At 38.2% G+C, this 11430-nt stretch overlaps 1 protein-coding gene across 1 annotated transcript in view; it reads right to left on the bottom strand.

Annotated features, from left to right (window-relative positions):
• The window catches only part of AKAP9 (A-kinase anchoring protein 9), a 191328-nt gene extending 179914 nt beyond the window's left edge, over positions 1-11414 (bottom strand). Inside the window, exons 1-2 of the mRNA XM_059396875.1 lie at positions 11267-11414; positions 10143-10265 (exon numbers count right to left, since the gene is read on the bottom strand). The gene's annotated coding sequence lies outside the window, so the exon portion shown is untranslated. The remainder of the gene's footprint in view (positions 1-10142; positions 10266-11266) is intronic.
• Between the last annotated feature and the right edge of the window lie 16 nt (positions 11415-11430).

Below are 11430 nucleotides of genomic sequence, written 5' to 3' on the forward strand. Positions count from 1 at the left end.
AAAACACATAGTGGTTTTAACTTTCAGTTAAGCATGAATTTTGAATAACAAAATTAACTTTGGATGACAACAAGATCGTTGAGAATTCTTGAGAATCTTTTTTTAATAAAGGGGACTTGAATTTTATTTCTAATTTCTTAAATTATAATTCATATTGTTATGAAATTTTATACAACTGATTGCTATAATTATAAAATTCATCAATTCTTCATAAACTCATACATTTTACCTATTTACATCACAAAAGTTTAGAAGTGACAATCTGAGCTGGTGCCAATGCATACTTACTCTTCTTTTTATGGAACAGTTACCTGGTACTCATAGGAACCTTACCAAGGGAGAAGAGTTTTTATATTCATATTCCTTAAGGCTCTTAACTCCAAAGCTATGCACTTAGATTCTTCTGTACCGTTTCTACTATTTTTTAAGTTTATAAAACTTTTTTCATTTTATGAATAAATAGTATCTGGCCTTTTGATCAAGAAGTTTTATGGCACAACCAAACATATCTAACAAGGCTCCCCCCCCAAATTATTTTAAGATGTATTTCCAGAATAACCACTAGTAAATTTGAGGGCTAATTTGAGTCTTAGAATATTGTGATACCTACTATTGCAATACAGATTTTTTAAAAAGTCACGGTCCAATTGTATATTTGTGTTATGTGTCATGACAGTTTTATATATCTATACAATATTTCCTCTTTTGCTATCATTATTATTGGCAATAACTCTATTACTTTTAATAATAGCACTATCATAAAAATAGAAAGATTTAACAGTTTTCATGGTTTTGAAAAATATAATTCAGAATTCTCTCTTGTAACATGATGGTAGTTTTCCTGCTTATTAACAAACTATGAAATGGGTACTATATTCTGTCAGCTTGCTATCTCTTACTTTACATTTTATTATTTCCCAAATGCTAGAGTTTCCTGACATTTATAACATGTTAAAAAAATATTATGCTTTTATTCCTTTGGAAGTATAAGTATGAAGTGGGTCCTAGTCAAAAACATTGCTTCTTAAAAACAACAACAACAACAACAACAACTAAAACATTGCTTCTTTCTTATATATTACTGTTAGGAGTGAAAATTGGTACAATGTTCTTAGAGGACATCTTGGTTCTATTTGTCAAAATTTAAAATGTTCATACTCTTTGGTCCAATAATTTCAACTCCTAGGTTTTTATTCTATAATCTTGCATATGTGCAACACAAAATATGTGCAAATGAAAAATTTTTTTGCAGCCTATTTGTAATAGTAAATGATGAGAAACAGTACATGCTATTATAGACTATTTAGTTGAATTATGGTACATCTATACAGGGGATTATTATACAGAAAGTATAAAAATAATGACTTTTATATATACTGATTTGGAACAATCTATTTTTTTAAGATTTTATTTATTTATTTGAGAGAGAGAGAGAGAATGCACCTGAGTGGGGAGAGGGGCAGAGAGGGAAAAAGAGGAAAAGGGATAGATAGAATCTCCAGCACTCTGCCCAGAGCATGGAGCCCGAGGCAGGGCTCAATCTCATGACCCTGAGATCATGACCTGAGCCAAGACTTGTATGCTTAACTGACTGAGCTGCCCAGGTGCCCCTGAAATAATCTTTAAGAATGAAAACTCAAGGAACAGAGAAAGGTATATGGTATCCTACCCTTAGAGTGAAGAAAGAGGAAGAGAGAAGGGGGACTTATACATGAGTGTTAGCAAATGCATGAATTATCGTTGGAAGAATCTCCAAGAGTCTACCCAAATCAGTGTTTGCCTCCAGAGAGGGGAACTGGGTAAGTGAGGAAAGGAGATAGATTTAGGTTTATAGCGTATATTCTTTTGTATCTTTATATCATGTGTGTACACTCTTCTTTACATATACATACATGTGCACACAAATACTTCTAAAAACTGAAAGAAATATAGCCTCATGTCCCAGAAGAAATACACTGCCTGATAGTACTTTTCATTTCCTCCTTCCCTTTTCATCACTTGAAGAGGACTGAAGTTCTTTTGTTAGTTGACAAAGAATAAACATTTCTACCTTTACAACTAGCCTGTGAAATCATTGCCAAGTAATTAGAAAGTAGTTGAACCTCTTACCCTTAACATTTTAAGTGTTTGGCTTTGTAAGTATGCCAATGTTGTTGGGTCTCTGCAACCTAAAAAGAATGGAGATCTGACAGTTATAAAGGCAGAGAAGAATCCCCTCTGGAGGCTGGAATTGTTTGTGGTCCGAACTTAGTAACTGCCACATTGCTTCAATGTACTAATGTACACAGTCTGAGAATAATATTCTAGCGTCAGACTATAATTGAATCTCTGAAGATTGTTGAGTTTATACCATATAAAATATACTAAATGTTACAGAATGTATAGCACATATGTAAAACATATTTAGATATTAATGGCAGCAAGGTTTGAAAACTTATTTCGGTTTTAAAAGTTTTTAAACTTTAAGGCAATAAAATAACATATCCACAAGGGAAAAAAAAGGTTAAATTTCAATACAGAAAAAGAATTATAAAGATTGTCTAAATAACAGTTTATAAAATGCTATCTTGCTTATAGGTAAAGATTGCCTCAAACCTTATATTTTGTGGTCATTCCATTGACTGCGAAAGAGAAACAAGAAAAGCAATTTCCTTAAAAGAAATTTCAAGGACATTGGGGGAAAAAATCACACTGTCACATGCATTCTCACAACACAAGGACAAATACGTGCAGATCAGATTAGTGCCAACTGACTAATATTTTCCCTTCACCATACCCAGGAATTAATAATCTGTTTCTCTTCTAATGATGTTTAAATGACTATGTAGCCATACAGATGGATTGGCACCTGATTCCCTAGAATGAGTGAAAATACATACCCCCAGGAGAAAGATGTCTTTGTTTCCTGGATCTTGGAGTTGTACAGCATATGGTCTGACAGATTTTAAGCTCCAAGTGCCTATTTTTAGACATTCTAGTTCTTTACTTTTATCTTTTAATAAAAGAAAAAGTATTTGTTGAGCTGAGACTTGCTTTCACAATGGCACTTCAGCTAGCTTTGTCAGCTTAGAAAGTTTGGTGAGATGAATAATTTAGACTGTAGGAGTAATATGTCTAGAAAAGAAACTTAAGTAGGGGTTAGATAATACAGGTAATTAATTAAATGATCTTAGGATATCTGACTCACAATGACTAATCTAAATATGTACCAAAAATACATCAAGATCATAAATTATAATTGTGATACTCTCAAGCAACACAGAACACATACTTCACAATGTAATAGGAAAAAAAATTTTGTTTTATATGTTTAAAAACATTTAAAAATTCTCTCTCTTCCTCTTTTTTCCTTTTTTGTCTTTTATTAATGTTCACAAAGAATCACAGTACCTGGTCAAAACAGAGAACAATCAAACCTAGATTTATAGTTAATGTCAAGAAATATGAACACATTTTAGAACATATCTTCAATTAGACATATGTTTGATTTGTAAAAGCACTTTTCTGAGAATAGTTGTAGACATTACAAGGACTGCTTCTCCATATTGCCATAGTAATTAAATGGGTACTGTGTCATGACACTGTCCTTGACATTAGGAAAATCAATATATACAGCAGATTCTCCAGGGCCAAAGAAGAGAGTAACTCCAGCCGTCTCACTGATAGCTGGGAAGTCATCAGAGTTATCAAAAGAAATGGATGTCATTAAAATCTGACTTCATATTCATTCCTTTCCTTTGGGAAATCTTAAGAATAGCCCCTGTGACACTGGAAAAGCAGCCTTCTTAGTTAAGGGAGTACCTAGATATCTGCATGCAGTCCTCAATGGAACCCCTCAAAGCTTCAAAACTTTGGTACTCAAGTGGAATTTTCAATTAGGACAATGTTATAGGTGGTGCCAATCTTCTAAGAATACAGTAGGCCCCCCTTATCTGTGGTTTCAATTTCCTATGGTCAACTACAGTCCGGAAGCAGATGATCCTCCTTCTGACAATTCAGTAGGAAGTCAACAGTAGCCAAACACTATGTCACCATGCCTACGTCATTCATCTTACTTCATCTCTTCATGTACGCATTTTATCATCTGACATCATCACAAGAAGAAAAAGGGTGAGTACAGTCAGATATTTTGAGAGGGGGTTCCTGGGTGGCTCAGTCAGTTAAGCATCTGCCTTCAGCTCAGGTCATGAACCCAGGGCCCTGGGATCGAGCCCCGCATTGGGCTCCCTGCTCTGCAGGAAGCCTGCTTCTCCGTCTCCCACTTCCCCTGCTTGTGTTCCCTCTCTTGCTGTGTCTCTTTCTGTCAAATAAATAAATAAAATCTTAAAAAAAAAGATATTTTGAGAGAGAACATATTCACATAACTTTTATGTGTTTTGCTATAACTGCTTTTATTATTAGTTATAGATGTTAATCACTTACTGTTGCCTAATTTATAAATTAAACTTTATCATAGGTAAGAAGGTATAGGGAAAAAAAATAGTATATAAAGCGTTCAGGGACAGCCACAGTTGTAGGCATCCACTGGAGGTGTTGGAACATATCCCCTAAGGATAAGGGGGAGACTACTGTAATCCACAAAATGAAGTGTTATAAGAAATAGTAGTAGGATTAAAAAAAAAACAAAACTTGAGGGATGCCTGGGTGGCTTAATGGGTTAAAGCCTCTGCCTTTGGCTCGGGTCATGGTCTCAGGGTCCTGGGATCAGGCCCCACATCAGACTCTCTGCTCAGTGGGGAGCCTTCTTCCCCCTTTCTCTCTGCCAACTTGTGATCTCTGTCAAATAAATAAATAAAATCTTTTTTAAAAAATTGCAAAACAACTATCAAAGTAGAAACAACAAACTGATTAAAAATAGCATTTATGATGGGGCACCTCGATGGCTCAGTTGGCTAAATGTGTGACTCTTGATTTCGGCTCAAGTTATGCTCTCAGGGTCCTGAGATTGAGCCCCACATCAGATTCCATGCTGGGCATGAAGCCTGCTTAACATTCTCTCCCTACCTCTCCCCTTGCCCTTCCGCCACCTCTCTCTCTCTCTCTAAAAAAATAAATAAATAACTTTTATGTTGAATGTTGGTTTTTGAATAAAAGTTTTTATTAGAAGACAATGAAGAAAGTATAGATTTTTGTGGGAATTGTGAAGAGTTTTATTAGCACTTTCATGAACTCTAGAGGTTGTTTTCCTTTTCACATCAAAACTGTACTTTAAAAAATGCCTTCCCTTTACTCTGGTATTAGTCTTATGCTTAGGCATGAGGGAGGTTTGTAAAAATGGATAAAGAGAGAGGAGAAGACTCTAGAATTAGCCAAATGCAAGTTAAAAGAGGGAGAAGAAAGGAAAGGAGATTAAAGACAAAATGTCTCTGGGAAAGAGATTACTAAGGTATCACCAACAGAGGTATATGTAGTCAAATAAAGAGAAACATGTAGGTTGACATACGTATGGCTCAGAGATGTTAGGTCAGATGATTTCCTATTCATGCCTGTCACCAAAGAGGCACTCTTGACTCAGGACGACTTCGTTACTGAGGTTTAAGCAGGGAATGGTGGGAGGGGCAGAAGGACTGGGAGCGCATTAGAGTAAACACCTGCTGTTTTGCCTCCCCAGCAACTGTTTCGCCTTCTTTTACTCTCCCTATTCCTCTGGGGCAGGAGTTTAATCATAAGGAATAACAAGAACCTTTAATTGCTGGAACTGGGAGTCCAGGCCACAGTGGGATTAAGCCCTGAGCTGCTGAGCTGCTAGCCTTAGTTTTCCCTGGTCCCAGAATCCAAAGTGGGGCTTTAACTAGCAAAGGACAATTGAGTAACTCCAGCGTCTGAAGTATAGTATCAATCAGAATTATCAATTCTGGCTCTACATTAGAATCATCTGCTGAGGATTTTTAAAAAAAGATTTTAATAATTTTTTTTGTCAGACAGAGAGAGAGAACTGTAGGGGGAACTTCCAACAGGCAGAGGCAAGGGGAGAATCAGGCTCCCCGCTGAGCAAGGAGCCTGATGTGGGACTTGATCCCAGGACTCTGGGATCATGACCTGAGGCACCCAGGCAACCCTCATCTACAGTGGATTTAGAAAACAAAAACAAAAAACTAGACCAGTATCTGGGCCTCACGTCAAACCAATTAAATCAGAATCCCCAGAGGTGGAGTGTTGGGCTTTAGCATATGTAAAGAGCGCCCGGGTTAATGGGTTAATGTGCAGCTAGGCTGAAAACAGCAGGATATGAGAGTGACAGAGTGAAAAGATTAAGTGTCCAGCTCCTGGGGAAAAGGGAAGAGGGAAGCTCTATAGGCAGCTTTGAGTAGGGAACACGCATGTTCAGTCAGCTTAACCAGTGTCAAAACGGGATTTGGAGGACTCAGAGGGCAGCAGGACACCAGATATCCGAGCAGGTAGTGGAGTTAGAGGTGCAGTGAAGAAGGTCAGTGGGCAGTAGGCAAGGCTTCCTGTTCCTTGTTATTTGGTTCAGGGGCAGCCTGAAATTCTCTCCTCAGCGATCATTTGACGAGCACTCCCTCCATCTCCGCTTCCCAATGTCTCGACAATGACAGCAATCCACCACCTCTGCACAAGGAGGGCAAACCTCCCACTCAACAGAATCACAGAATTTTAGAGCTGGAAGGGACCTTGAATATTATCTGGTTCAACACTTCTCTCTTGGACTGTGAATATCTCCACACACCTGTTAAAGGCAACGGGTGTTTCTAATCCTTCACTGTTTCTCTATGCATAAATATTAAATGACAAACTGAACAAATTTTCAGATGAGGAAGCTGAGTGCATAGTCAGTAAATCAGTCAGTTCATTCATTCACTTAATACCAGTACAAACAGAAAGCTTTAGATATCCATAAGGATGAATGTATAGCACGGCCACTATAGTTAATACTGTATTGTATATTTGAAATTTGCAGAGAATAGATCTTAAGTATTCTTGCACACCAACGCCATAAAATAATGGTAACTATGTGAAATTATGGGTGTGTTAATTTGTTTGTAATCACCTGTGGTAATCATTTCACAATATATAAATATATCAAATCATCATATTGTACAATTTAAATATTACACAGCTTTTATTTGCCAATCATACCTCAATAAAGCTAAGAAAAATAAAACTAGCAAAAAGTTGAAATATACTCATAATTTTTGCTTTAACATAATGTGTTTTTTTCTTACAGTGGATATTTGGTATTTCATAAACAAAAATTAATGTCTGCAGCTGGAAAGAAACATAAGAAACTGAATATTTCTGATGACCTTAGAAATACAAGTAAATTGAATCCAACCAACACCTTGATGTCCTTATTAGGGAAGGCACTGTGTTAGGTGCTATAAACATTAGTGGAGTTTAATCATTAAGGGCCCAGGTTCCTGATTCAAAGTGCCTGGGTTGGAATTCTGGTCCCTACTTTTCGACTGTGTGATATTTATTTATTTAACCTCTTCATTCTTCCTTTTTCTCAACTATAAAATGAGAATAATAAAATATGCCTTGCAGGGATGACAGTACTTTACGCAAAAAAAAAATTCACTAAATGTTAACTATTTTTAGCATTATTTAATATTATCTGCCGTTTTGAACCCCCACTACTGAGAAGAGTGGGACCTGTTACCTACATGGGACTTTATTTTGCTGAGCTTCATGCTGGGTTTGGGTGTGTCAATGGGACTAGGGCTGGAGCACCTCTGAATTTAGGCAAAATAATGCGGAGAGGAGTTTGAAGTCAGAAGGACAATCCAAAAGGAAGAAAATGTGAGCCACTGGTTCTAATGAGATCTGATAGCTATTTTTCTGTGTAATGTGGTATGGCACCTCCATGACAAAACCTGCAGCGAAGTTCACTTTGCTCACTAATGTTTTCAGGTGGTATGGTTTACTTTGGCAGAACTTAAAGCAGGGAGGATGTGTCCCTGGCATAGTCAGACAAGAGAATGGGAGGAGACATGATGTTCCTCTGAGGGCCTTCAAACTACGCTGGTAGGAAGCTAGTAGATCTGTCTAGGAAGCTGCTGTGCGTGGGGGTTGCATTTGTCTATTGAGTCCAGGAGTCTGGGTACTGCTGTAGTGGGTGGAGGGTGGGGAACCAGAGGGCTACTTCCTTTCTGACCTTAATTGGGTCTGCTGAGATTCAAACATGAGTGGTCAACCAAGGGGCTGGGGTGTGCCAAAAGTCTATTTGCATGAAAAACTAAGGATACTTCCTGGGCAGAGGGGGTCAGGCAGGCACTTTTGATACAGTAAAAACAAAAACCATATTTATAAAATGTCAGTGGTGCTTCTGAATATAGCACAGATTTTGCACTCCGACGTGACTTTCAGCTCACTGCCCACCAGTGTCTTAAGACCCACTTGGGGAGGGAGGGTACCAGAGTCCTCACTTTCCCCCGCTAAGGCTTTTGGATGAAAAGAAGAACGAGAAGATGCTCCAATACAGACTTGGCAACTTTTTCTTTTCTCAAGTAAAGTCATTTAAAAATGCATATGCCATCTAATATTTTCATGGTTTCAGAAAAGAGAACTGTAACATAGATATGTAAGAAAACAAATTTAACTTAAAAACTGAATTACTGGGATGCCTGGGTGGCTCAGTTGGTTAAGCAGCTGCCTTCGGCTCAGGTCATGATCTCAGCGTCCTGGGATTGAGTCCCACATTGGGCTCCTTGCTCGGCAGGGAGCCTGCTTCTCCCTCTGTCTCTGCCTGCCATTCTGTCTGCCTGTGCTCGCTCTCTTCCCCTCTCTCTCTCTGATAAATAAATAAAATCTTAAAAAAAACCCTGAGTTACTTTATATTTTATAAAAAACTTTGAAAGATGACAAATTTAGAACAGCTTCTAGTGAGACACGGCCCGGATTGGACTTGGGTCTCCTCAATCCTGACTGTGAAATCTAGCCTTCCTGGACAGCTGAAACTTTATGCACCTTGAGCAGCATATCTTGCAGGAATGTGGAAGCAGGATGATTACCTCAAGGAGAGACTGAACTACAAAGACAGGTTAAGTCTGAACCAAACTAGTCTGTACCCAGGTGGAACCCTGGCCCTGGCTTTTCACCAACTATACCCTTCATTATAATACTAAAAACCAGGCACATGAGTAGAGATTTAACATGCTAAATGGACTTGCAACATTGAAGGAGCAAAAAATTTAAGTGTGTAGGCACAATAAATCCCAAACTCTATATGTCTCAACACCACTCCTTTCTCTTCTTAGTCCCCTTAAAAACTTTCCCTGGCCTATGTTAGGGGATTGAGTAGTCTGAAGTACTCTTTCCTTTGTGCTATCTCCCTTGTGCTCCAGAATAAGCCCCAATAAAAGCCTTGCCTGGAACTCCCTTTTGGCCTCTAATCAATTCCTATTGTTTAGAGAGCCCAAAGACCAAGTGGGTGACAGTAGGAAAAACTTCCCTCCACCATGTTGCAACTACATATCCCTTTTCTTTTCTGTTTCATCATCATTGCTTACTCCCTGCCTCTGGTCTTCTACCACACACAGCCCTCCAGTGTTTCCAACCATACTTCTTAATTACATCAGCTTAGTAGAGCATGGATCAGCTATGGTCTTGGGGATGTAAGATGTCTATGCAGAGCAGCAGATACTCAAGCTGAGTGGGACCTATCACTGGAAATAAGGTCAAGGAGGGCAGGGGCTGTGGCTTTTTCCCCACTACACCCCCTAATCCTAAAAACGAGGCCTGGAATGTACAGGTGTTTCATAAATATTCACTGAAACAATGAACAAAATACAGGCAAGGTATATATAGGTTATACTATAATACACTAATGACAATGAGGTAGTAGTCACTGCCTTACTGGTGGTAATGACATAATACAAATCATTAACTATTAAACCTCTTTGCACAAAGAGGAGAAGGAAAAAATTGCTAATTCACCATGTTAACCTAACCATCATTATACCTTTGTTGCTATTCTTCTGAGTGTTTTATAATAGGCATTTAAAATTTATTTGTAATCAGAAAATTTGGATAGGAAATATGGCACTTATTTTCACAAGAACCAATCTCCTTTACCTACACTTACCACTAAAAACAAACTTAAGTGATGTCACCTAAGAAAGTCTGAACTAACCTTTGATAATCTATGTGAGTGCATGTGGTATAAATCACAGAAGACTTACTGGTTAAGGAGATACAGCATATGTATTCTCTTGCTGACTTCTAATGTAAGGGTTTCAATGTCTCATTCATAATGAGGGATTCACAATCTCAAAGGTCTTCTCCAGTCTGAAGTTCAATGATTCCTAAAATAGATTTTATTGTTTTATGTTGATTATAATGTAGCTTATAAATATTTATATATTTATGCATGTAAGTTTATATATTTAAATATAACAGTAAATTCAAACTCAGATATAGGAGCTCCTTCCATGCAGAAATAGATTTTAGAAATTCACATAAAGACCATTTCTAACATTTCAGGACTACATTTTACCTGAAGGCACAGCAGTGAGTAATTTCACTCAACAGAAAGACTGATTATTGTAAATTTAAAGGTAACTCTTTACCCTTATAGGCCAATAAAACAGAACATTAATTCAAAACAAAGTGACAATATACCAGCTAGCTCGTAGTCTAAGGGACAGAGCTAAGAGAAAACATTAATCGGTGCAGAAATGAGATAAAGAAAAATTTGTCATATGCTCCTACATGGAGTAGGGTAAAGCAGGAAATTCTTCCTTGCAGTAGAATTCAGGATCAACCTCTCCACCACTTTTTGTTCTTCTAAAGACCAAATCACTTGCTCCAGAAGATAACCTGGCAGCTTGGTGGTTTTTTCATTAATTTATGTATAATCTTTCTTTTGGAGGTAACGGAATTGCTTTGAAGTTTAATCTCCATTGCTACCCCCTCCAGTCAAGTGAGACGGACAGGACCAGGAAAGTTTAAATAAATGACGCCTTCAAGGGTGACAAAAATGCTTCTGCTGTGGAGATTAAGTTTCTGTTGAAACTTTAAATAGCCTAGGCTCGTCACAACTTCAGGGGCATAAGTAATTCATGCTGCAAGCAGTTAAATCGAAGTTTATCAGAATTGCTTCCTAGCCTGAATGCTAAAAGCTGAAATCGGACTAGCAGCCACACTCCAGGATTTCCCCAGTAGCTCAAGAAAGAGAATTTGGGACTCTTTAGAAGAGTCTTCCGACACCAAACGCCGAGGAGTTTACTGGCATGTTAACCATATTAATAAGCATTATTACCCTATCAGGCTGCAAAATTCTTGTATATAATAGCAACTTTCCTACCGCACGTTGCCACCGGGCAAGGGAGCTTCGCAGCCATCCTCCGCCCCAGATCCCTGCGTCAAAGCCCCGAGTCCTGCCTTGCTCCAAACCCAGCCCCAGCCGACCCGTTCCCAGCGTTCACCATGGTCTCTTGCTGCCCCCTGCTGGGATCTTCCGGTCCGGCT

Source organism: Mustela nigripes, chromosome 4, assembly GCF_022355385.1.
Source record: "Mustela nigripes isolate SB6536 chromosome 4, MUSNIG.SB6536, whole genome shotgun sequence".
NCBI lineage: Eukaryota > Metazoa > Chordata > Mammalia > Carnivora > Mustelidae > Mustela > Mustela nigripes.